Source organism: Camelus ferus, chromosome 4, assembly GCF_009834535.1.
Source record: "Camelus ferus isolate YT-003-E chromosome 4, BCGSAC_Cfer_1.0, whole genome shotgun sequence".
NCBI classification, from domain to species: domain Eukaryota; kingdom Metazoa; phylum Chordata; class Mammalia; order Artiodactyla; family Camelidae; genus Camelus; species Camelus ferus.
In genome coordinates, this window is record NC_045699.1 from 72,520,057 (window position 1) to 72,544,940 (window position 24,884).

At 59.0% G+C, this 24,884-nt stretch overlaps 1 protein-coding gene across 5 annotated transcripts in view; it reads right to left on the reverse strand.

Annotated features, from left to right (window-relative positions):
* The window catches only part of NACC2 (NACC family member 2), a 66,476-nt gene extending 49,495 nt beyond the window's left edge, over positions 1–16,981 (reverse strand). For 2 of the 5 annotated variants that reach the window (XM_032478756.1, XM_032478757.1), the window contains exon 1: positions 16,187–16,721. The gene's annotated coding sequence lies outside the window, so the exon portion shown is untranslated. Of the gene's footprint in view, positions 1–15,590; positions 16,060–16,186; positions 16,723–16,750 lie in introns of those variants that run through there. The other 3 variants (XM_032478761.1, XM_032478762.1, XM_032478759.1) reach the window with 3 other exon arrangements.
* Positions 16,982–24,884: the final 7,903 nt, after the last annotated feature.

A 24,884-nucleotide genomic window follows, 5' to 3' on the forward strand; every position in this document is an offset into this window, starting at 1 on the left:
TGACGGAGCTGGACAAGCTGACCGTGCAGCCGAGCCGGAACCTGGGACCCAGGGACACAAATGGGCTCCCAGGCTCCAGGGCGGGGGGTGGGGGACACAATCAGTGGAGCAAAAACCCCCTCAGCAGGAACCGAGGTTATTTCTCCTTGGAAATACAGACACAGGCTCACTCTAGCAGCTGCCGGGAGCCTGGCCGCTCTGGAGTGGCCGGCCCAGCCCCACAGGGCTGCCCTTACTGTGGCGGGGGATGAATCAGAACACAGCAAAACCCGCTTCTAAAAACTATACTGGAAATGACGACCACACAGGGATGCTGAACGATGCTCAAAAACTTGGAAATATGGTAAAGAGTGACTGCCCTTCCCATGTCACAGGAGAGAACAGCCAACAAGGCCACCAGGGTTGTTTCATTCTCTCAGGAGACCTGTTTGGTCTGCTACTGATGATACCCCAGAATGTCACATGTTAACTTTTTTGTTTGCTTGTTTTTAACGGAGGAACTGGGGATTGAACCCAGGACCTCATGTATGCTAAGCAGGCACTCTACCAGTGGGCTATTACCCTCCCCCCTCTAACTCTTAAACCAGGTTGTGCCCAAAAAAGATGCAAATAGTGATTTCTGTCCAGTAGCAAGGAGAACCCCAAACGGTCTGGTGTTCTTGCCTGTGGGACATTCAGCAATTGTGTAACTAACTGAACAGTCTGAGTGCAACATTCTTTCTTCACTGACTATAAATATTCAGTTCCTCAAATGCTCTCTGAGCAGCTTTCCTGCTCAGACCATGAAATATTACTCAGTCTTAAAAAAGAGAGGAATCCTAACACAGGCTACAACACGGATGAACCTGGAAGACATTACGTTCCATGAAATGAGCCCGACACAAGGCAAATCCTGTAGGAATCCACCCCTGGAGGGGCCTGGAAGAGTCAGACTCATGGAGACAGAAAGCAGGACAATGGGGGCCAGGGGCTGGTGGGGGTGGACCGTAAGTGTTTAATGGGGACAGAGTTTCAGCTTGAGAAGATGGAAAAGTTCTGGAGACAGATGTGGTGGTGACGGTCGCACAACAATGCGAATGTACTTAATGCCACACTGAATTATGCACTTAAAACAATTGAGATTGTAAATTCTATGCTATGTACACTTTACTCCAATTAAAAAAAAATGTTTTTAAGTTATACTTATCAGACCTATATGTGCAAAGCACAAGAATCAAGCTTCAAGAACAAAAGAGGGTCTCCAACAGGTCACAAACAGCCCTAACCATAAAAGAAATTGTTGACAAACTGTATTTCATTAAAATGGAGAATTCAAAAAGTCTACCATTAAGAGTGAGAAGACCACAGGCGGAGGTGTCAGCAAGGCCCGTAAAACAAAGGCCCTGCGGCAGAATGGCTAAAGAATCCTCTAAGCCAGTCGAGAAAAGGAGGCTCAAAAGGGGGAAGGAGGAAAAGCCTGGAACAGGTGTTCACAGATACGGTACCAACAAGGCAACAAGCCCGTGGAGGCAGACAGGGCACCCGTCACCAGGGGGATGCAGATGCGGGCAGGGTCTGCGCGTGGGGTCAGCGGCACGCACCTGGGTCCCGGCGCCTCCCCGCTCCCCGAGGCACCTGGAACCTCTCTAGCAGAGGGCCTTCGTAATAGCCCCAAAGTGGCAAGGACCCACAGGCCACAACAGATTAGATGCTGAAACAGTGGAAAAGCCCGCTGCAACAGAGGCCACCCACCCTCCAGGCATGTGCCCCATGGGATGCACTGGAAGGTCTCAGCGCTGAGCGGAAGCTGGGCCCACTCTGCTCGCTTGTCAAGAACAGTAAACTCTTCCCGGTGCAAGAGGGCGGGGGGCCTGGGCGCCGGGCCTTCACCCTCACCGGTACCCTGAGCGCGCAGGTGTGCTGGCTGTGTGACGACAAGTGAGGCCGTGTACAGAAGACCTGTGCACTTTTCTGTAGGTTGCATGGCAAGTGTGCTTAAAATATCCACTTATACGATAAAAAGAAGGTGAGCGGAAGCAACTGGAGAACTGAACGAGGAATTTAAATATTGGTTTGTGCTTTGTTACATGAAGGTCTGCTTTTTAAAAGAGAAAAATCAGACAGATATGATCACTCTATTAATAAGTTTTTGATCATAAAAGTTTTAAGATTGCATATATAAAATCCATGTACAGATTTTTAAAAATACAGTGTATAAGGGGATACAATGCTCACCCACAGACACTTCGTCCACAGGCCCAAGGCCCAGGGCCCCCGCAACCCCTCCAGGACCTTCACTCCCCTAAGCCTAGAATCCAGAAAACCTCAGGCCCTTTGACCTCAGAATCCATGAAGAGTGTGTGTGTGTGTCAGAGGGGTAAGTCCCTGAATAATCCCAGGTCTTATGTAGCGCTTTTAATTTACGTTCAAGAGAGATACCATTACCCCATTTTACAGATGGGGAAACAGAGGCTCCGAGCAAGGGAAGGAACTTGCTCACTGGCCTGGGAACTGGAACCTGGGTCTTGAGAGTGGACATAGGCCTCTTCATCCACAGACAGGACTCTAGGACAAAATGCTCCCGCACCAAAAGCAGACACCAGAGAGAGAGCAGGACAAAGGCTCAGGCTCAGGGCCATGGGCATTGGCCACAATGGGCTGTGCAAAGCCCAGAGGAAAGAGCCACCAAGATGGGTGGGGTGGGTGGGATCACGAGTCCTTGGGGCCAGAGCACAGCCCACTGCCAGGTCCCCTCTGCATCCTCCGGGGAGGAGGCCCTGGGGGTCCCTGCGAGCATCAGGGAAGCTGTGGGGGAGGCTGGGGGCCAGCACTGGGGAGGACCACTTCCCAGGAAGCCCGGAGAGCCAGATGTCACCGCCACCATCAGCCATCACTGTCACTGCATGCTGCAGCCGTACCTCTCTGATTCCCAACGGCTCCCCGGGGAGCACTGAAGGTAAATACGTTAATTTGACTTCAATCATGGCTTTTTAAAACAAAGTGCACACTCTATTAGTTTAGGGCGCGGAACCTGAAAACTACTCATGCATGATTCTGAGCACCCCGTCCTGGCCAAGGGGGCCTCAAACATAAGGGGGCCGGGGGGCCAAGAGGGAGGCCCACCCACTGGCTCCCAAAACCTGAGCTGCAGCTGGGTACATGAGCCTCGGAGGCCGAGCCAGTGATGTTGCCCTTCAGTGTCTAGGCAGAGGGCACTCCCTGCCAGCAAGGGGCCCACCTCGGGGGCAGGGCAGAGGGAGCAGGGCCTGCAGACCCTGGGCTGCCCAGGGACCCATGGGAGGGCCCGGGTCCCTCATTCCTCAGTCCACAGCATGGTCCTGGAGGCAGGACTAAGCCCCTGGCCTGGGGGACCCCAGGCCTGCCTCTGCTTGCCTCGGTTGCCGGAGGAGTAAGGTGACTCAGTGGCCCGTGGCTGGCAGCGAGGGAGGGGTCCAGTCCACTCACAATGGACTGGAAAAGTCTTCAGGCCGCTTGGGGCCAAGAACCCTCCCTCCCTCTCCTGCCCAGTGGGGCTCTTTACAGGGACCCCACGTGTCGGCCCACTGAGTGGGGTCTGAGAAAGGGTTGTCAACGCTGCAGTCAGTGTGTAGAGTGCCCCAGCCCAGGACTGTGTGGGACCAGCCAACACAGGACACTGTGGCACCCTTGCTCTTTTTTTCGGGGGGTGGTGGCTCAGGTCAGGGTCTCCTCTCTCCCAGGGAAGGCGCACCCCAATATCTCAAGCAGAAGGGGCTCAGGGAGAAGATGCTAGCCAGACACATGAGTGGGTGGCCTGTGGGTGACGCAGACTTGGTCCCTGCCTGGGACCGGCCAAGCTGGCCTCAAGCACCTGGGTGTCACACACTTCCAGAAGGTGCCCTTTGGGGCGATGGGGCCAGAAGTCAGTGAGAGGTAAACAGACCAGTTTCCAGCACCAGCGTTAAGCTGACTTTAAATTCAAGAATAAGCAACCATGCTGCTGTGCTGTGAGCCGCCATGATGACAGCACTTACGGGCCCAGGCAGCCCGCGGAAGCCCCGCTGGGCTCTGCACACAAGCAGCCGCCACCTTAGCCCCCGGAGGCCCGGTCTCCGCGTCAGCCTGGGTGGGAGGCAGCTCTGCTCCCGGCTGCCTGGGGACCACCGGCCCCTCCTTGTGCCCTCCAGGAGGCCCGGGGATGAAGGGAGGTGAGGGAGGAGGTGATCTGGAACACCACAGCTCAAGGCCAAGGACCTTCAATAGTGTCAGGGAAGAGAAACGGTTTGTCCATATGTGTTTGCATGTTCCGGAACCAATGACAGACACGGGAAAGAGTTCCCAAGGAGAGAGACCAAACCAGATTCAGAACCAGGACGGCCTTTGGGCCACCTTCCACTCAGGCCACTGGAAACCCAAAGGGAAGGGCGGCTGGGTGGACATAGGCCAGCCAGCTCCCCAGGGGCTGAACTTGGCCCATCTAGTTAGCCAACGCCCTGCAAACATCACTCCTCAGGCAACCCAGGCCAGGCGAGGCTGAGGCCAGGGCCACAGGCCAGCCCCGGCACCTCCTCCCAGCCAGGATGGGAGGGCAGCTCCCCTGCACAGGTGCTGTCCAGGGAGGCAGTGCCCAGCGCCTGCTTCCACTGCGGCTCTAACGAATTCCCTCGTGAGGTTTCTTGGAAATCAGTGGCTGCAGTGTAATCACAGCTGCCGGGGCTCTGAACAAGCTCGCTCGGGGGCTCCGTGCGGTTATAATTATTACGAAACCGCAGTTAAGAAACAGCGAGGAGGAACCGATACCTTCAGGAATACCCAAGAGCCGGTGGAGGGGCGACCCCGCCCTCACCCCACCCCACCCAGCACCCACTGCCCCTGCCCGCTGATCCCTCATGGCCCCACCTCCGACCCAGCTCTGTCTCCTCGGATGCACCTGGCCCAGGTAGCCACCGCTGCCCACAGGCTCCCATTGTCTTTGCCCCACCCCGACCCACCCAGGGACCCCAGGAAAAGCACCAGTGGGCACACCCGGCTCCGCTCTGGGACACCCACCCCTCCAGCCCGTGTTTCCTGTCGTGAAATGAGCATGGTGTGGGGCACTCTCCACTCCTGATCACGGGCGTCTGCCTCCTTCCCTTCGCCCCATGAGGAAAGACCGACACTGTCACCCACAAGCCACTGATTTCATTTTGCTAACTTTACCCTCCTGTGTGGACCACTTACTGACTAGGACTTTGTGGTGCCTGCCTCAGTCCTGTAACCATCTGGAGCCGAAGGAGTGGTCCCCTGTGTTTCTCGGCTGCGGTAACTCCTACTGCATGAGGTTCACAGGCTGACATGAAAGCAGCCAGCCTGATCCCCCATGCCCGTTCCGAAGGAGAACTCCATGCGGGCAAACAGCCTTTCTGGCACTGGGCTGGAAACCTCAAGACCCTCTTCCTCCGCTGCAGAAATGAAGCCATCCCGCCAGACTGGAGGCGTGGCTGCCCCCTCCCTGGCCCCCCACCCCAGAGAGGAGCCAGAGGTCAAGCAGCTGGGCTGGGGGTTTCAAAGGAGCCTGGACAGGCCGTCGGAGGGCTGGGGGCCCAACCCAAGATCGGGGGGCATGGGGACAGCACTGCTGTTCTTTCCAAGACCCAGGCGGGGGTGGGGGTGCAGCTACGGAGAAGAGAGAATGGAGGCAGGTGGACCATCTGGCCTTCACCTCTCTGCTGAGGTGAACAAGGGCCCCCAACATTCACGTCCACCTGGGACCACAGAATGTGACCCCAAGTCAAACAACAGTCTCTGCAGATGCAATCAATCCAGTCAAGATGAGGTCTCGCTGGATTTAGGGGGGCCCTGAAGCCAATGACTGGGGTCCTAAGAGGGAAATCCGGACACGGAGGAGAGGCCGAGTGGCCACGAGCCAGGGAGCCGGGAGAGGCAGGAAGGAGCCGGGCCCCGCGCCACCTTGACTGGGGACGTCTTTCCCAGGACAGGGAGCGCGAACCTCTGCTGTTCAGACAGTCTGCCATGCTTTGTTTCAACGGCCCGTGGACACTCACAACCCGGCCCCACAGACACTGACCTTGACCCAGGGTCCACAGGAACACATCTGCTCAGACTCAAGACAACCTCCGCCAAGAACCAGCATGACTTGGGGGCAGCTCCAGGTCAGGGGGATGGAGGAGACGCCATAGGCCATCTCCCTAGGGCTCGTTGTGGGGAGGAGGGGACACTAGACTGGGGTGTACCTCCTATTGTGGGGGTCGTTGCAGAACCCCACAGCCCAGAGCAAGAGCGGGCCAGGGGCAATGACCAGAGTTTCTCCATGGGGGACCCTGGAGGGACGGGGCTGCGTCTAGCCCGGATGGGACCACCCCCCTTCCAAAAGCAGTCGGTGCCGCTGTGACCTGACATCACTCACCACTCAGGAGCCTCCATGCTGTGGGGAAGGTGTAGCGGTAGAGCGCATGCTTAGTATACACAAGATCCTAGGTTAAGTCCCCAGCACCTCCTCTAAAAATAAATAAACAGGTAAACCTAATGCCCGCCACCGCCCCTCCCAAAAAAAAGAGCCTCCATGCTAGGATTACTTTGGAAACACACACACCAGGCAAGTTCCCCAGAGTGACCAGACACAAAATTTGCCACGTCACTTCCAGCCGGCAAGGACAGTGGCATGGCCAAAGCACCACTGCCGCGGACACCCCGCCAGACCAGGGGCATTCTGCAAAACTGGCCTGGGCTCCAAGCTTAAGGTCACGAGAGTCAAGGAAAGACCCCAGAACTTTCCAGACCGAAGGAGCCTAAGACTGGGACACGCCCATGTTCACACAGCGCCATTCACAAAGCCAACCGTGGAGACAACCATGTATCCGTGGACAGGAAGGGTAAACCCAACGCGGTCCATCCACGTGGTGGAGCAGAGCTCAGCCTTAGAAAGGAAGCAAGTCCCGACACAAGCCACAGCAGAGCCTTGAGGGCATCGTGCTGAGTGAAGCCAGACACGAGACAAGTCCTGTGCGATCCCACTCAGGGGAGGCCCCAGAGGCGCCAAACCCACAGAGACAGAAAGCAGGTGGTGCGGTCAGGGGCTGGGGCAAGGGGCAGGGAGTGTGTTTAATGGGTACAGGGGTTCCTTTTTTGTCTGGGAAGATGAGAAAAGTTCTGGAGGCGGATGGTGGGGATGTCTGCACAATAACGTGAGTGTACTTAATGCTCCTGATCCATACACTTAAAAGTCGTGAAGATAGTGGGTTTTATATATAACTAGAATTTTTTTTTAGTTAAAATTTAAAAGCAGACCAGACAGGTGCCTGGGCCACGGACTCTACAGGGCCGTTTAGTTGTAAAGGACACAGGGGGAGAGCTGGTGGGCCGGGAAGCCCTTGTTTCGGTGGGTCACATGGGGGCACGCAGGGGTCGCTCACCCTCAAACGGTCCTGGAAGAAGTTGTAGTTGGTACTTGCAGTTTCTCTGTAAGTTTAATACTGCTCCTCTTTTACCTTTTCCTTCATCAGGACCAGTGCTGGGCAGAGGGTGGGGGCTCCTCGACCCGACTTGACACCTGTCACCATGCCCCCATCCCAGAGAAGGGGTGCCTGGTCCTGGGGAACACCTGTCCCCTGAGGTCCCTCCCAAGTCCCAGCCAGATGTTCTAAAATCTTCAGCACAACTCTGAACGTGGCCAGGACCCCCGTGGGCCTTCTGAGTTTGTGGAGCAGAAGCACATTGCCTGACTTCTTAGGAGAGAAGCCCACCCTGGGAGCTGGGGGATGGGGGCTGAGGGTGGGACAGAGGAGTACCCCAAACTTTTCAGAGGCCCCCCAGCACAGCCGGGGGGCTGCCTCCCAAGGATGCCTGGTGGCGGGACCTTCTACCTGCCTGGGTTATTGGGAATGTGACGAGAGCCCGGGCAAAGCTGCATGGCAGCCTCCCAGGCCCTCAGGCCCTCAGGACCCTGGCCGGCCGGGCAGTCATCTGCGCTGGTATAAAGTTGGGGCTGTTCAGCTTGGAGGATGGGGCAGGAAGAGGTGAGGAGAACCCAGGGACCCCACCCCTCCACCAAGAGAGGCCCCTAGGCCCACCCCACACCCTGCCAACACACCTGCTCTCAAACCCGCCACGGCCACCTGGTCTCATGGTCCAGGTCTGGGATTGGCGGGGCCTGGAAGTCTGGGTTTGTTTGGACCCCAAGGGCACAGCCCTTGGCTCCCCACCCCACCGCCTGGACACGGTGGTCCATCTCCAGTCCCGTCCCAGGGTCCCCTCCTCCCACAGCATCTCTGCTCTTCATTCCTCTGCCTCGACTTCTCTGTTATTTCATCCACATGTCATGAACTTATCTTCATTCTCGGGGAGGAAGAGATGCCAGGAAAGAGGAATAGGACGGCCAAGGCAGCCGGAGCGTGTGCAGTAGTTTGGGGTCCAGGCCCACGACTCTGCTGAGAACCCCCTCCCTCTCCTTTCCAGGCCATTTCCTGTGACAAGGACTAAACTGGGTTACAACAATTAACACAAATTCTGCCTCCTGTCCCCAAACTTATGTAACAGCAGACACTTGGTCTCAGGAAAACCCTCCTCTGTCAGTGGCCCCATTTCCGGCCCTCGACCCCTGGCTTAGCTTCTGAACCAAAGGTCCTTCCAGACCTGCCAACCTGTGCTGGCCCCTCATGCCCACCGTCCAGGTGCTCGTGTCCGAGTGTCTGGCTGCTGACCCTCCTGGGGAAGCACCGGGCTGAGCCACATGACGGCCCCTCCGCCCGGGCACTAAAGGGTTTCTGCACCCACCCTGCCACACAGCGTTGACTACGGTCCCCTCCTCCTAAAGTTACGCCCACCCAGAACCTCAGAATGTGACCTTGTTGGAAATAGGGTTTTTGCAGGTATAATTAGTTAAGGCCCTTGAGATGAGATCTCTCTGGATTTAGGGTGGGCTCCACACCCAATGACTGGTGTCCTTATGAGAAGAGGGAAATCTGGAGGCAGAGATGGGAAGGGGGCATCTCCAGGCCTAGGATCACCTGCACCACCAGAAGCTGTTGGAGGCACGATGCTCTCCTGCCTCCAGAAGGAACCTAGCTGCCCACCCTTGACTTTGGACCTCCGGCCTCCAGACTGTGAGAGTAAACTTCTGTTGCGTTAAGCCCCCAGTTTGTGGTCATTTGTTACCCAACCCCAGGAAACTGATCCCACCCACCGCCACTCACCCCCTTCACACTCCAGGGTGACCATGAGACCCACATCCCCTTCCAGCCTGTGGTCTCCAGAGGGAAACAATGTCACTGCCCCCTCCTAGAGCTGGGAGACCCCACGGGGAACCCCCAGAGCAGTGTTCACAAAACAGGGGGAGGCACCTCAGACTCCCGGAGTGGTAGGTGCGAGTGGGCAGTCAGGGCCACCACGTCAATTGAACCCCAGCCCGCCACTCTCCCCGGGGGCTGCCCAGCTGTGGTGCTGAGTCAGTCAATAGGAAGGTCTGTGCACCCGAGGGGCCCCATCTGTGACCTCAGTCCCTTCAGGACTGACAAATGCTTAGGACTCATGAGTCCCCGGGTCCAGTTGCTGCCAGAGCCTGTCACAGTCCACCGTAGCCGCTTAGCTGATTGCCGTGACCACAGCCACCTCATTAAGGCCCGCACGTTCCCGCCAGGACCTGTCACAGAGGCAACACTCACTCAACAAGCATCACAGAGCCCAGCGGAAAGCCTGCAGGACAGGAGAGCCCAGCTTTCACCCTGCCCCGGGGCCTCCACTGGGTCCGTCCTGCCCCACTGCTCCCCGCGTCCCCCCACGATGCCCCGCTGCAGACGAGGGGTGAGGCTGGTGTGGAGGAAGGGCACAGACTCGGCCCAGGGTCCTGACACAGCCAGGGACGGATGGCGGGTGGGCCCAGGATGGAGGAGTATCGCCCTCGGAGGGACCAGCCCCCGCCACACACCCTACTCGCATCCCGCGAGGTTTCCCGGAGGAGCCAGTGGGCAATTTGCATAATATTCTTTGCAAGTTAATATCAGCCTCTGATAATGATCTCGGCATAGCGTGGAGCGCTGAGGCGGCTGCTACAACACTAAGTAATCATATTTTAAATTATGTTTCCCTTTATAGAAAGGTGTTGCAAAAACACACAGACATGAAATCTGTCTGTTGCAGCCCCCTGCCAACCACCTGACCAGCTTCCCAGCACCAGGGCTGTGACTGCAGCACCCGGGGCCGAGAAAGCCCAGCAGGTCGGACCTGGGCACCACCGGCCACAGGCCCGCCATGCCCCCCCCCGCCCGCCCAAGGGAGTCTTCCCAGCAGGGACACCTCCCAGATCTGAACCACTGGCTCAGCCACCGTCAAGGGTGAGTCCGTGCAGAGCTCATGGAGGACCTAGGACCCACGCTCGCCCAGGGGCCCATCTGCCCTGGGGGTAAGCCAGGGGGCTCCTTATTCCCGCAGCCCCCAGCCCCGGCCTCATGCTGGAGACCCCAGTGCCCACGACACCAGACTTCCACGCGCCACATCTCCTGAGAACTCAAAACCAAAACCGTCAGCTCCTGCGGAACTTCCTGGTTGCACAGCACCCCGGCTGGGGGCACCCCAGTCACCCTCACACAGCACCTGAGCTCGGGGACCCTCCCCAGGAAGGTAAGCTCACCCACAACCCTCATACACCCACACCCCGACTGTGGCCATGACACACCCTCCCATCATGGGTGACCCGGGGCCGCTGCAGATACAGGGCCCACATGGACAAGGCACAGCCCTAGTAGACGGAGCGACTGGTCACCACAGGGAGGAGGCAGGCCACACACAGCCCGGGAGTGGCCCACGGCCCTCTCCGAAGCTAGGACCGGCCCCCTCTGAAATGAAGACCCTCTCTGCGTTTCTTTTCTCGTTGGAGGAGCCAGGGCCACTGCTCACTATTTCCTTAAAAGCTTTTCTTTTTTATTTAAAAAAAAATCCAATTATAGCACAAATCTCTCAGCAGGGGTCAGTGTGGAATAAGAATAGCCAAAGTTAATGGACATGACACAGGCAAGATTAATGCCTAAAGGGTTTCAAAAGTTGTATGATGCAGATTTCATTAACATTTTAATTGTAATGTATCTTTTTAATCTTCTCTCACCCTAATAGCTTTATATCCAAAAAAAAAAAAAAAGAAAAAGAAAAAAAAACTGCTGACAACAACAAAAAGTATCAATACACAAAATTTAACAAAGGCGTTTAGCAGTGCAATGGAAACTAAATTAAATGAGCAAAAGTATGTTAACGTCGTAATTTTTAAGAGCACAACAGCTGGAATGCAGCAGAGGCGGCTCCTTCTCCCTTCTTGGCAGAGACAGGGATGGGCGAACTGGCAGGGAAGCCCCACAGGGACCCAGGACTACATCCTTCCTCCTGACCCAGAGGCACAGGGAGCAGCCCCGGCAGGCCCTGCCCCCTCCCCCTTAGCCAGCAGTGTCCAGGAGGTGGAGGGAGGGAGGCCCTCTTCCAGAAAATGCCAGCCATCAGGGCGGAAGCCCCTAGCACCTTGGGGATGGGGAGTAGACATCTAGAAATGTCATCATAATAAAGGGGTACTTTGTGGGGCACAGGCTGGGGTTGCAAATGAGCTGGCATCCCACCCCTAGACCCCAGGTGGCTCTGGCCAACAGGACAGTCACTCATTATGGCCTCTAACTTTCAAAAATGGTGTCTCCAGAAATACACTTGGCCCTGACTACCGAGGGCCCAGGAGATTTTTATTTTCAATCAACAAACACTCCAAGAGCACCAAGCCTGTGCCTGCTGCTGTATGATGCTTTGTGCCAAATCCAGCTCCCCTCAGCACCCCCACTCAGGGACCCACTGGCTGGGCCTGGTGTTGGGCCTGGGACACAGCCCGGCAGCCAGGCTCACTGCTCACCCCAATGACTATATATGGGCACTTTCAGGCCCCTATGGTCCCCGCCCCCGGCCCTGTCTGCTTCCCAGGCACACAGGCAGTCACTGGGCGGGGCCCAGGAGCTCCCAGCCCACCCATGGCCATGTGCCCTCCTGGATGCCAGGGCCCAGGGCCAAGGGGGAGGGGAAGATTCCTTCAGAGAGACCCAGAGCCAGCCTCTCCTCCCATAGGACCAGAGACAGACACCTCCATCCTCCCTGGAGACAGAGAAGCAGCCTCCCCTTCCTTAAAGGGGCATGAACCCATCACTGGCTCTGGCCCACTTCCAAGGAGGGGGCATCTCCAGAGCACCCCACGCCAGGCCTGCTCACCTTCAGTCTCCCAGCATCAAATAAAGAAGCTACTGTGTGGCATCACAACATACAGGCCAGGGCAGGGCTCAGAGAGGGTAAGTTACTCATCCAAGGTCACACAGCCTTGGACTGGATGTGACCTGAGAGAGAGACCTGCTCTCAAGTCCTGCTCCTAACTGCCCCCTTGCCCAGACCCAGGCCCAGCCAGCAGAAGCTGGGGGCAGGCCCCAGAGAGCACAGGGTAACATCAGGTTTCCTCTCCACTCCTCCTGCTCAGACAGGCTCCCAGGCCCGGGCAGGGGTGAATGTCCCTGCCGTCCTTGTCCTCGTGGAGGCTGCCCCAACTCTGAGGATGCCAACCACAAAGGTGGCCACCAGAGAGCCCCGCTCCAAAGTTCACATCCCAAACACCCCTACACCTGCCCCACCACAAGCCTGTGCTGAGACCCTCTCCCTGTGGACGCTGCTTCCAAAACCTGAACTTTAAATGACAAAGGCCAGAGGCCAGGGCAGAGGAAGCCCAGCTCCCAGTGAGCAAGCAGCTGCAGGTGACACAGTGAGGGAGTCCCGGCCAGGGCCAGCCGGGAAGCATATTTTGCAAATGATCTCATCGAGAGAGGCCGGGTGAGAGCAAGGATTTGCTAAAAGAGAAACAGAGGTCGCCAGGATCCTGCGTGCTCAGGAGGCAGGGCAGGGGGAGTGGCGCCTCGGCCTTGCTGAACAGAATGCCTCCCCCAGCCAGCTCCCTGGGCCCCTGGAGCCCAGGTCTCAGGCGGGGGAGGATGTAACCTTCCAGGCACAACCGCGAAGCCTCAGGACACAAGAAAGAGAGAGGAAACAGGTGTGGAGGGGCAGAAAGGGCAGAGGACACCCAGGCCTTGCCCAGGGGTCATGGTGTGAGGGGGTCACACATACCTCTGACGTGGGGTGCAGACATGAGCAGAGCCACCTAGAAGTACCCAAGCGCCAGGCAGCTCACCTTGGGGAGGACCAAGAGGCACCTGGGAAAGCATGCCATTCACGAATGAGGTACTTGGAGAGGCCAGGGAAGGGCCCAGAACCGGCTGGGCTGTGCTCTCTGCAGACCCTGCAGGCAGGCGGGCCTCGCTGGGGGCCAGTGAGGGGCTCTGGAGCCCTTGGCTCTACACCCAGCCAGACTTTATAAGGTCTGGGACTGGGGATGGCTGTGGGCAGCCCTGCTCACCAGAAGCAGCTCTGGGCCCAGAGGGTCTGGTGGCCCCTGTCCCGGTGCAGAGAAATACCCTCAACTGGACCACACCAGAGCCACTACTGCCCTCCTTCAAAAGACCTGGCCCAGGACACCCGCAGGGACACTGGCCACGAGAATGGGCCAGGCCCTGGCCAGCTAACACTACCCTGGGCAGGAACGCGGCCTACCTGGTCCCAAGTGCCCAGCCCTGGTCAAACTCCCCAAGTATGCCTGTTACATGAAGGGCCTTAGCGGGCCCTGGTTCTCAGGAGAGACACACTGGGGAAAATCAGGAGTGAGGGGCCAGGGACTTGGACTACAGTCCACACTCAAACGGTTCCACAGACGTTGGCCACATGCCCCCAGCCAGGGCAGCTCATTCCACCCACTTCGGCCCCGCAGGACAACAGAGGCCAGGGAAGGACCAGGTCAGAGAGGAGCCCAGAGAAGAGAGAACAGGGTCAGCTGGAAGGGAACAGACAGGGGGTGGGCTGCAGAGGAGGCACGGACTGGACCTGCTGCTGCGAGGTGGAGAGAATGAGGCCGCCGGTGGCTGAGGCTTCTGACCCTACCGGTGGCAAGTACCCCAAACTGCAGCAGGAGGCTAGGAGGGAACCAGGCCCCCTGCAGCCCATCCCGGCTCTGCATTCCGGGGAGCACAAACCTCAAAGGAAGGGGTATGGGGTGGAGCCCTAGAAACATCCTCGAAATGGTCAAAGCCACAGTGCTTACCTTTTGTCCCAGGAGGGGTACCAGGCCCACCCCAGCCCAGCTTGCAAGACAGGCACGCGGAGTCCTAGAGGCAAGGGTGCCAGAGGAACCCAGGCTGTGAATGCCAGCTCAGCACTCACCATCACCATCGTCCCTCTCAGATAAATAATGCATCTCATGTTTTAGTTGGAAAACAGGGAGGTTGTAAGGATTCTGTTAGAAGTCATCCAGAGGCCTACCTCCCAGAGAGAGCCCCTCTGAGTGTCCCAGCACCCCCACGACAAATAACCTAGAGGTAGTCCTGGTCAGCCAGTGGTGGCCTCGTGTTCCAGTGTCAGTTACAGCACAAGCATTTCCTCATCATCAAAGAGTCTGCAGAAGACTAAATGGCTGCAGAGCAGAGGCTGGCCGAAGCCAGCTCACGGAGTCAGCACGGTATCAGACACCACGTCTAGCACCGACCCTGCTTGGGTGTGACCACTGAGAACAGATCTCCAGCCACTGAGAGGTGACAAGTGATATCTTGTTCTACTTCTGTGCCCCTTCCAACCAGCTCGCCAAAAGAACGGGGGGCCAACCCCCGTGGGTCTTGCCTCCTCCTGTTTCCTTCACTCAGGCCCCAGCAGAGGTACCACCCAACTATGGAATGACCAACGGGAAAATGCCAGCGGGCCTCCTGGGAGGGATGGGCAGCACAGAGGGCTGTGGGAAGAAGGCGGAAGGTAGTTTGTTAGAAGACAGCGGAGGCTGTGGGGGCTGCTCGACCTTTCACCAACTCCTTCCCACCGAGCCTTGTTTCCTCATCTCTAAAATGGAGCCAATAGTTTAAGATACTTCTCCTGGGGTCCTTGGGGGGTTTAAACAACACTCACATGGAGTGCTGAGAATCACCTGTGTCCAGAACCACAGAGCGTCCTTTGTCATCAGGACAAACTGGAGGGAGCACAAGAGGGAAGCAGAGCAGAAGGGAGGGGATGGGAAGGGAGACCTGGAGAGAGACCCAGAGCAGACCAGACCAGCCAGGCACAGCGGTGTGCATTCAGGGTGCTCAGAAGACCAGCTCTACCAGCTGGCGAGTGCACGACGCATGCCTCCCCACCAGCCCCCCCACCATCTAGCACAGGCTCCACTAGAACCCGCAGCCAGGGGACACGCAGCTGGGTGCCCAACGGGGCAAGAAATCCCACTAGAAAGAAAGAGCCCAACGTTTCAGATCCAGGCTTGGAAGAAGAGGAGGAAGAGGATTCCACTCACAGTGGCAATGCCTGTGAGCCCAGATCCAGGACCTACCTACCGCAAACCCACAGGTTTAAACGGCACCAGGAGTCAGTTGGCACTCACCGGTCCCAAGACCAAACTTCGGAAGAGCTCGGAAGAGCCCGGAAGAGAGGACCCGGAGGTGACCTCTGACCTCATGACCCCCCACACTATGCGGGCAGACGTCAGAAGGGCTTGGGACCCCTGCCCTGCCCATAGGAGGGTGGGCAGCCGGCTCAGAGCTCACCTGGAGAGCTTCCTGGAGAAGGGGCTCGGGGCCCTAAGACCTCAGCTCCGTAGGGACACGGCAGCGGGGGACAGGTGGGAGCCCCCTCCCAGTGCAGCCCGCCCCCAGGTAGGGTGAGCACAGGGAGGCCGGGAGGCAGTGACGCCCGCGAAGGGGGCCCACCCGGAGCGGGAGGGCGAGGAAGGAGAGGCGCAGGGCCAGGCTGATGCGCAGCCGCGCGGCCAGCCTCGGACCCCGGGCCTGGAGGGAGGGGCGTGTCCCCGGGGCCCCAGCCCCGGGCCGAGCCCGTGCGGGCTTCCCCACCCCGGAGGGCTGGGCTCCGTCCGCCCGGTCGGGGGAGGCCGAGTGTCCCGAGCGCCCGAGAAGCCCGGCGGGAGAGGAGGCGCCCGGAGCCGGGGTACCCGCTCGGTGGGGCGGGGTGCGGCCCGGCCCGGCCCGGCCCGGACGAGCGCCTCCCCAGGCCAGGGCGCCGCCGGCCACCTCCGGGGGCGGCGCGCGGCGCGAACTTGGGCACTGCGGCAGGCGAGGGCGGGCGCGCCGCGGAGTTCGCGGGAAGTGCGGCGGCGGGGCCCGCGGGCGGCGCGAAGTTGGGGTACCTGCGGGCGCCGGCCCGGTCCGGCCTGCGGCAGGAAGTGCTCCGGCGGCCCGGCGCTCCGGCTCACATGGACTTTCTCCGGCCGCGCCCAGCACCGGGCCGCACCGCGGCGGGCGGGGCGCGCGGGGGAGGCGCCGCGGGCCGTTTAAAGGGACAGCGCGCCGGCCGCGCGCGCGCGCACTCGCTGCCCCGGGGCGCGCCGCCCCGCCGCCAGGTGGGCGCCCGGGTAGGGGAGGGGGATCCCCGGCAGGGGATCAAGCTCCGCGCCCCCTCCCCGAACTCCTGCTGTGCGACTCTGCGCCGGGCACTGAGCTGGGGCCGGACGCGGGAAGGACCAGAGCGCCGACCCGCACCCTCTCCTGCCCTCCGGGCCCGGCGCGGAACCGAAAGGCCCCTGAGCCCCAGGTCCTGGGGTGGCCCCTCCCCGCGGCGGCCGCGCTTGCACGGGGCAGCCTCCGGGATGTGGCGCCAAGTGGGGCCGCCGGCGGGAGCGGGTGCGGGGCCTCCGCTGCCACTGACACTCGGCGGCCTGAAAGCGGGGTTGCGGGAGTGCCCTTGGGCGAACCGCGGGTCGCCGGCGCCTCCTGCGCGGAGCCTGGGAACTGCGAGCTGCGTCTACACGGCCGGTCGGGTCTGCTTTCAGGCCCGGCGTGATCTGGGCGCACTGGCCGTTGGTAACTCCCACCATCCACCCACAGTGGCTCCTCGTTTGCTCTAGGCCACCCTCCTGTGGACAGAGCTGAGGTTTTAAAACTAATGCGCAGAAATGAAACCAGCCACAGATCCGAGAGGCCCAACAAACGTCCCCCTCAGTCACCCCCACCTTATTCTGGGGGCCTGGGGTCAGAGCAGGCCGCAGTGATCCTCCAAGGCCAGAGACGGCCTGGCTCCTGAACCCCACAAGGGTCCTTGCAGGAAAATGAGGGTGGTGCCAGGACAGTGGTCCTGAGCATAGGGTCACCAGGAGGAGGGGGTTGATGTGAAGAACAAGATGACCACCCCTCCCCCAGCACATTCTGGGCCCCTTTGAGGGGTCAGAGGCTGGGGCTAAAGCCCTGCAGGACAGTTAGCCAAGGTCATTCCTAGGACAGTGGTCAGAAGCTTGGTCTAAGTACTCCTGACCTCAGTCGCAGGCTAGCTCCTGGACCTTGGTGGTAAACTGACCCCTGACCCCAAGTTGAGGGTCTACACAGAAAACATCCCCCCCACCAGCTCACTCCTGCTTTGCCCTCTCGGGGATGGGTGTGAACCCTCAAGGACTCTCTGGGTACAACCCTGGAATCCCACTTAGACCTAAACTGCTTCCCAGGTCCCGCACCCCTCAGCCCAGCCCTCTCCCAAGCCGGCAGGACAGTCTGGCTGTCCTGAGGGGACTCTACCACTCAGAGGCACAGTCACGTGGCTTGGCATGCGATCCTGGCCCAGGAGGTGCGCCAGAGACTGACAGGTAAACTGCCGGCACCGGCTCAGCACAGGGACTAGCTGAGGCTCTGGGGTGGTGGGGGGCGGGGGAGGGGGTGGGAGGCCAGGCCCTGGCCTAGGGCAGCTCTGAAGCCCCAGGATTGGTGCCGGCTCCTAAGTGTCATCTCCCATCTCAGCAGTGCAGACTCCTCCGGGGCCCTGGGAAACTGCAGCTTCTACAAATGACAGCTGGGAGCAGGGCTGGACATTTCTAGCTGCTTCCAGCTGAGGGGTCCAGGTACAGGGAGCTATCCACCAGGCTCCAAGGTCCTCCCATGCCCAGGGCTAGGGTCACGGGGTGGATGGGACCCACAGTGGGTCTGAAGGTGTGCCCGCCTCCCTAGCTCCAGGGCGAGACTGGGCGGGGTGGCAGCCGTTCTGCGCGCTCCGAGGAGCCTGGTCGGCTGAGGAGGGGCTCCCATGTTGGCATTCTGTTGGTTTTCATCACTTGTATTTTCTAAATATTAAAGAGATTCTTCCTTCCTTAAGGAAGGACATTTGGAAAGCACTACAAAGTTTTTAGAAGACAACAGATAAGTGGAAACTGGTCCCCAAGGATAATGGGCTTCAGTGCAGCTCCTGCGCGAACGTGTGGGCGTGTCTGTAAGCCACGCTGGACGTTTCTGTTGCTAACGCCGAGCCCCTGCTAAAATCCAGGTCTGTGCTGTGGGTTCTGTGCGCGTTATCTCACTTAGCTTTCACAACAGTTTATAAAGTTGACTCTCTGTTTATTCCCGTCTTACTGGTGAGAAAAATGCAGCTTAGGAAGAAAAGGCAACTAGCTTGGGGTCACTCACTGCGGGTCCCCCAGCAGGCAGGGCAGGGCATGGTCATCCACAGCCCCTCCCTCCATTGGTCATTAGACCTTCTGAAGACGTTGGAAACGATTAGCCTGCTGCTGGCTGATAGGCAAGCGGGGCGGCCACAGTCCCCTCTTGAGGGATCTGATTAGCACTGCAGCCCATCTGAGGTGCCAGTGAAGTTTTTCTCAGCACAGGGAGGCCTGCCCTGGCATCTGGTCCTGCGTTTTCATGGCCTATAGCTTGATTTTCCCCCTTTTGTCTGATGAGCCACCAGGGCAGGGTCTCAGAGTGCACTTGGGAGTAAGGCAAGGATAACCAATACCTTGTCAACTGTCTGTCCTTCCCCAGACAGTGGAAGCGTTGGGTAGCCTGCCAGGTGCTGCTGCGGGGTTCTGCGGGTAGCTGAGTGCTCAGTGGAGGCCTGTTGGAGGAGTGGCTAGGAGGAGCCGGGCCTCCACAGAGGGAGAGCTGGGGGGCCGCCTTCTGCCTCTGGGCTCCCCATGTCCACACCAGTCACCTGAGACCACTGTGCCAGGCACCCAAACTCTGCTCTCTCTACTCTTGTCCTGGGCTCCAAGTAGCAGAGGGGCTCCCACCCTGGGGACTGTGGTCTTCAGGGATGAAGGGACCCCTGAAATCAAATGCAAATGGGCGGGTCTGCACGCACTGTTCTGAGAAGAGGCTACTTCTTCCATCTGAGGCTCGGCTCCAAGGTTTAAGGCCCGTTTAATACACCGAACCCAAGGCTTAGCCAGGTGCTTCCTCGACCCATTCACTTGGGTCCCAGTGTGATGTAATGAAACAGACCCTAACCGTGTCCCAGGACCGCTGCCCCACCTCCTCCACCTAGGCAAATGACGTCTCTTCCTTCTGGAAGCTCCATCCTTCAGCAGCTCAGGCCAACCTTGGATTTTCCATCTCACTTCTGACCCCTTCTCCTTACTCCGCTGCTACTCTCCTGCTCCAAGCCCCTCATCCTCGGGTTCCTGCAGCAGCCCCATAACTGGTCTCCCCATCTGCCCTGCTCTTGCCCCTGCCTGGGTCTGTCACCATGTGGCAGCACAGAGATGCTTCAAAACATGTCAGATCATGTCCCTCCCCTACTCAGGTCCCTCAGTGCCACCCCCCTCCATCTCAGTTCTCAGAACACAAGCCTGGGTTGGGGAGGGTAAGAGCTCAGTGGCAGAGCATGTGCTTAGCAGGTATGAGGTCCTGGGGTCAATCCCCAGTACCTCCACTTAAAAAAAAAAATAAGAACACAAGCCCAAGTCCTTACCTTCCGGAACCTGCTTTGTCACCCACACCCACGCCAACTTGGTCCCTCTCCAGCTCTAGCCATGCTGGCTTCTGCATGGGTCCTCCAAACGCTGGCCTCCTGCTCCAGGGCCTTTGCACCTGCTATTCCCACTGCCTGTGCCTTCTTCCCCCAATGTCTTTGAGGCTTACTTTGTCACTTCTTTTGGGTCTCTGCCCAGATGTCCCTTGACCGTGGGCCTTCCTGACCCTCCCATTTGAAAGAGCCACGTGGGCCATTGCCAGCCGTCTCTCCCTGATCCCACCCGGGTACTAATCCATTCTGACATTCACAGCCCTCGTCTCTCCTACAGGCACAGGTGCCCTGGCCCTGGCCCTGGTGGGTGCCCAGCACAGATCAGATGCCCACAGACATCTGCAGAATATGGGAATCTGAAGGGTGCTGTGCGCTGGCTGACAAGGGGCTGGAACCCTCCACCCTTCCGCCCGAGTTCTGGTGCCACTTTTGTGTCCTCAGAGTGTCCCTGGTGCCCAGTCAGTAGGAAGGGAGGCATCAGGCAGGGGCCCAGCCTTGGCCACGACTGCTGGGCTGAGAAGAGATTCCTGCATCATGACCGGCAGAGCAAGAAGGCGGCGCTTCCCCACAAGGGTCCTGTCGGCCCCTTGGCCTGGGCATCCCAGAGAGCAAAGGGAGGTTAGTCTGCCTCCTGGCTCGACTCTCACCTGTAGGACACAGAAGAGCCCGGGGCGGGGGCATGGCCGGCGTTTGCCTTCTCAGGAGAAAGCCCCCTGTCTGAGGAGCTGTTTACGGGGGCAGAGAGAACACCTGACTTAGGTCTAACCCCTCCCTTGGATGCGGCTCCCATGTGGGGGCTTCCCGGGCCTTCGTGGGGAGGAGCCCGGGGAGGGCTCTCCTGCAAGTGTCAGAGCGTCTGTGTTCTCACCAGGGACACATTCAGTGAAGACCCCCCCTCAGGCCAAGCGGCTGTCAGGAAAGCGGTGAGGCTCCCTTTCCGGCTCGGAGAGGGGCCCTGGCCGCCCTGTTAGGGGCCGCGTGCCAGCAGCCCACAAAGCACCTCTTTGTTAGCGCCCTGATCCGTGCCAACCAGGCCATCCACCCGCGGTCAGGCTTTGAGCAGGGCGCCTGCCCTCCCCCAGACTCACAGAAGTCAGGCTCTCCATTTTAGTTGGGTTTCTGCCCACCCTGCTCAGGGTTCACTGAGGCCACCCCCTCTTTTAATGCTGGAACAGTCCTGATCCAATCCTCTGCCCCCAGAAAGTCAACCAGGGCCCCACGGTGGCACCACTGAGGCTTTGAGGGGATGGGGGTACTGCTCACCCTCCCGGCCATTCTGGGCCATGACAGCCCAGGGACCTCACCAGCCGGCCACCCCAGGGCCCGGGCCACCATCCAGCCAAAGCCTGGCACAGATTGTCAGACCAGGCACCTTGGACCAGCGCTGAGAACCACCCCTCAGACCTCCAGCCTGCCCCTCCAAGGAAGCCATCTCTGCTTTTGTTACTGGTGGAGTGTGGAGATCCCGCTTACCAGCAGGGGTATGATACAGGAAGGTGCTGGCTGGGGCTTGAGTCTGAAGGGTGCCCCCTCCCCCGCTTCCGCAGATCCCCCAACAAAGGGACTGGCAGCCCGACCTCCTGGAGACAGGCACCCATGGCCGCTCATAGGCCCTCCAGGCCCCTTGGCTGTCCCCACTGCCATTTCTATTTTTACGACAGCTATTCTGGAGAATCGGTAAGACCCCCAGGAAGGGCTGCCCCCCCCCCAGGAGTCCCTCCGACATCCTGCCCAGGGCTGTGCTGGGCTGCAGGGCACTTCTGTGGTCACTTTTGGCTCCTTTTTGTGTCATTGCTGAGCTCACCCTGAAGCCAGGCTTGGCCCACAGGCCCCAGCAGCTCCTGGCTCTGCCTGCCAGGTGCCCCTGTTGCCCCCTGCAAGGCCTGCGTCGGGGGCATCCACCCACACCAGAACTAGGACCAAGCTTGTCCTGCAGTGAATGTGTGGACAGACTCCCTGGTTCCAGCCCCAGCCCTCCAGGCCTGCCCACGTTCCCCTGTGGGGGGTGAAGTGGGCAACTGGACCCTGTATGGTGGGGGTGGGGGTGGGAGTCTTAAACTTAAACTTCTGCCTTCGATAGAAAAGTCTGGCTGTCCTGCTGACATGGGAACTGGGGACAAGGGTGATGCCCAAGGACGAGGTGCAGGGAGGGAGGGGGAGGGACAGCGGAGAGAAGGACTGTCTGGGGCCTCGCTCAGTGTCCCTTTGTGCTCAGTGACTTTGCACCAGGCCCGAGTGGCTGCCTTCTGCCCACTCCCCAGTTTGGTCCTCTCCCCACCCACCTCCACTGTCCTAGGAGCACCGAGGCTGCCTGTCTGTGCTGGCCATTCTCACTGCCCACTGCCACAGGGCCTTTGCACCTGCAATTCCCCTGCCTGAGACACCTTCCGTCCTGCATTGGCAAGTGAACTCTGGTTGGTTCATCCTTCAGGCCTGGGTAGTCCACCTGGGTCCTCAGGGAAGCCATCCTGACCCTCCAAGCTGGCACTCACAGTGCTGGGCCCCCTCCTTGCAGCCCTACGTACAGCTGAACTTCACTTGTGAGCACATGGCTTACTCAGCCCCCTAGGACAAGGAGACAGGGCTTGCTCAGAGGGCACAGCGGAGGCTCCAACAGCCTGGGAAGGCTGCAGGTGAGGCCCGCTCCCCACGATTGGAGGTGGGGGGTGTTGGCGAGCAGGCCAGCACACCCACCTCCACAGACCAGAAAGACATCAGGTCCTCCTGGCACTCCAGCTTTGTGCCAGGCCTGGTACTCGGCCCCAGGAATCTGTGGAGAACGAGGCAGGTGAAGGCTGCTGTCCTGTAGCTGTGGTCCTATTAGGGGAGACAGACAGTCAAAAAACCCCAAAATACCATGGACCAAAAAATGCCATGCACACAGTGAGATACCACATGATCCATTAGGCTGGCTAGAATAAAAAACAAAAAGTAACCAGTGCTGGGGAGGACATGGGGAAACTGGAATCCTCCTGCAACGCTGGCGGAAGTTGAAATAGTGCAGCCAAAACATAGGATCACCATGTGACCAGTACCCTCCCCCCCGGGTGTACACCCCAAAGAACTGAAAGCAGAGTCTTGAAGGGATGTGGGCACCTGTGCTCACTCACAGCAGCCAAAATGTGACAACAGCCCAGGTGTCTGCAAAGGGATAAACAAAATGTAGCGTGTGCTTACAATGGAGTATTGTTCAGCCTTAAAAAGGAAGTCCCGACACAGGCTACATGGATGAATCTTGAAGACATTGTGCTGAGTGACATAAGCCAGACACAAAGGACAGATCCTGTAGGATCCACTTGTAGGACAGCCTTAGAGGAGTCAAATCCATAGAGAGGAAGTAGATGGGGGGGGGGGCTGGGGGAGGGGATGGAGGTTACTGGGCACAAGATTCAGTTTGGGAAGATGAGAAAGTCCTGGAGACGGATGTGGTGATGGTTGCACAACAATGTGAATGTGCTTAGTGCCTCTGAACTGTGCACTTAGAAGTGGTTAAGATGGTACCTTTTATGTGATGCATATTTTCCACAAGAAAAAACAAAGTGCCCTGTGGGGCACTGAGAGGAGGAGGCTGCCAGCCGAGGGGGGACCTGAGGGATGAGCAGGGGACAGGTATCTTGATGTCACAGGAACAGGCTCCCAGTGGGGAGGGGCCACGTGCAGGGCTGGTCAGCAGGGCCTGGATTTGCCTTGTTCTGCCCCTGGTGAGTGGTGATGGGGTCTCCTGGCTGCTGGGCAGAGGAGAATGTTCTATGAGAACCGCTGGACCTCTCCTGAGGGTCCAGGGAGGGTTGAGGGACACGGACTAGATCTGGAGGGGGACCGAGGGGTTGGGGGTGCAGCGCTCAGCCTGTTGTCAGACAGGTGGCCTATGGTGGCCCTTTCCTTAGGTGGGGATGGGGGAGAACATTCTTGGGGATCAGCTGGGTGGAAATGACAAGTGGCCGTTTCTGCTCCAGTGTCAAGGCCCTGGGGGGTCAGAAGCTTGGGAAGGAGGACCCCGCTGTCACCTGTGGTCACATGGTCTCTCCTGGTCTTTTGTTCTATTTTGTTTTGTTTTATTTTATTTTATTTTATTTTTAATGGAGGTGCTGGGGATTGAACCCAGGACCTTGTGCATGCTAAGCACGTGCTCTACCACTGAGCTCTACCCTCCCCCTCAACCTGGTCTTTTCTTAACCTCTCGGCGTCTGGCCACACAGCTGGCCTTCCCTCCTCCTCCGAACGCCCTTTCGTGCTTCTGGAGTCGGACTGCTGTCCTAGGGTTCCCACTCCCTGCGCCTCCTCTGCCTCCCACCCATGCCCGGAGACCCGAATCGCAGTGTGGGGTCCCGGGTGACAGGCGTGCTGGCATCTGTAGGATGCGTCCTTGGGCCAGGCCTGGCCTGCCCTCCCTGCTGCAGGACCAGGACCCCTGCCTAAGACTCACAGGCCCTGCCGGCTCTGGGCCCAGGGTACGTGGGAGCGGACACGAGGATAGGTGGGGGAAGCTCTGACAGCTCAGACCCCAGGCTCCAAGGCACACTGTCCCCGGCCAGCAACGCGGGGTCTGGGGTCTTCATGTGAGGCGGCAACTGACTCAGCAGGGGCCTCCACCCGAGGCCGGCAGCGAGTGCCGGGCCCCTCTGATTTGGATCTGGGTCTGGTCCTATGAGGAAAACCAGGTGCTCGGGGTCTGAAGGCACCAGGGGACTAAAACCCATTCCTTCTCCTGGGGTGGTGGGGTCCACACAGTGAACTGAGGGGAGGCCCACAGGGCACAGCTGTCAGCAGAGCCTCCCCACCGGGCAAGGGCCGGGCCCATCCCCAGGTGCCCATGGGTCAGCCCTCATCTGGCCCCCTTTCCCAGGTGGTACCCTCGGGACTGAATGTGGTGACAACTGTCCACACCCAGGGTGCTTGGGGCCACAGGGGTGACGGAATCCAGCCATGCCCTGTTGCCACTGCATCACCTGGTCATCTTTCTTTTGCCCTGGGAAGTTCCAGGCGAGGACCTGGTGGCTCAGATCCAGGTGAGGTGCTCAGCCTGGGTGAGCCAGGTGGGCCTTTTTGCCACCAGATACGGCCTTAGCTCAGGCCTGGGCTTCATGCTAATGGACAAGACGCCA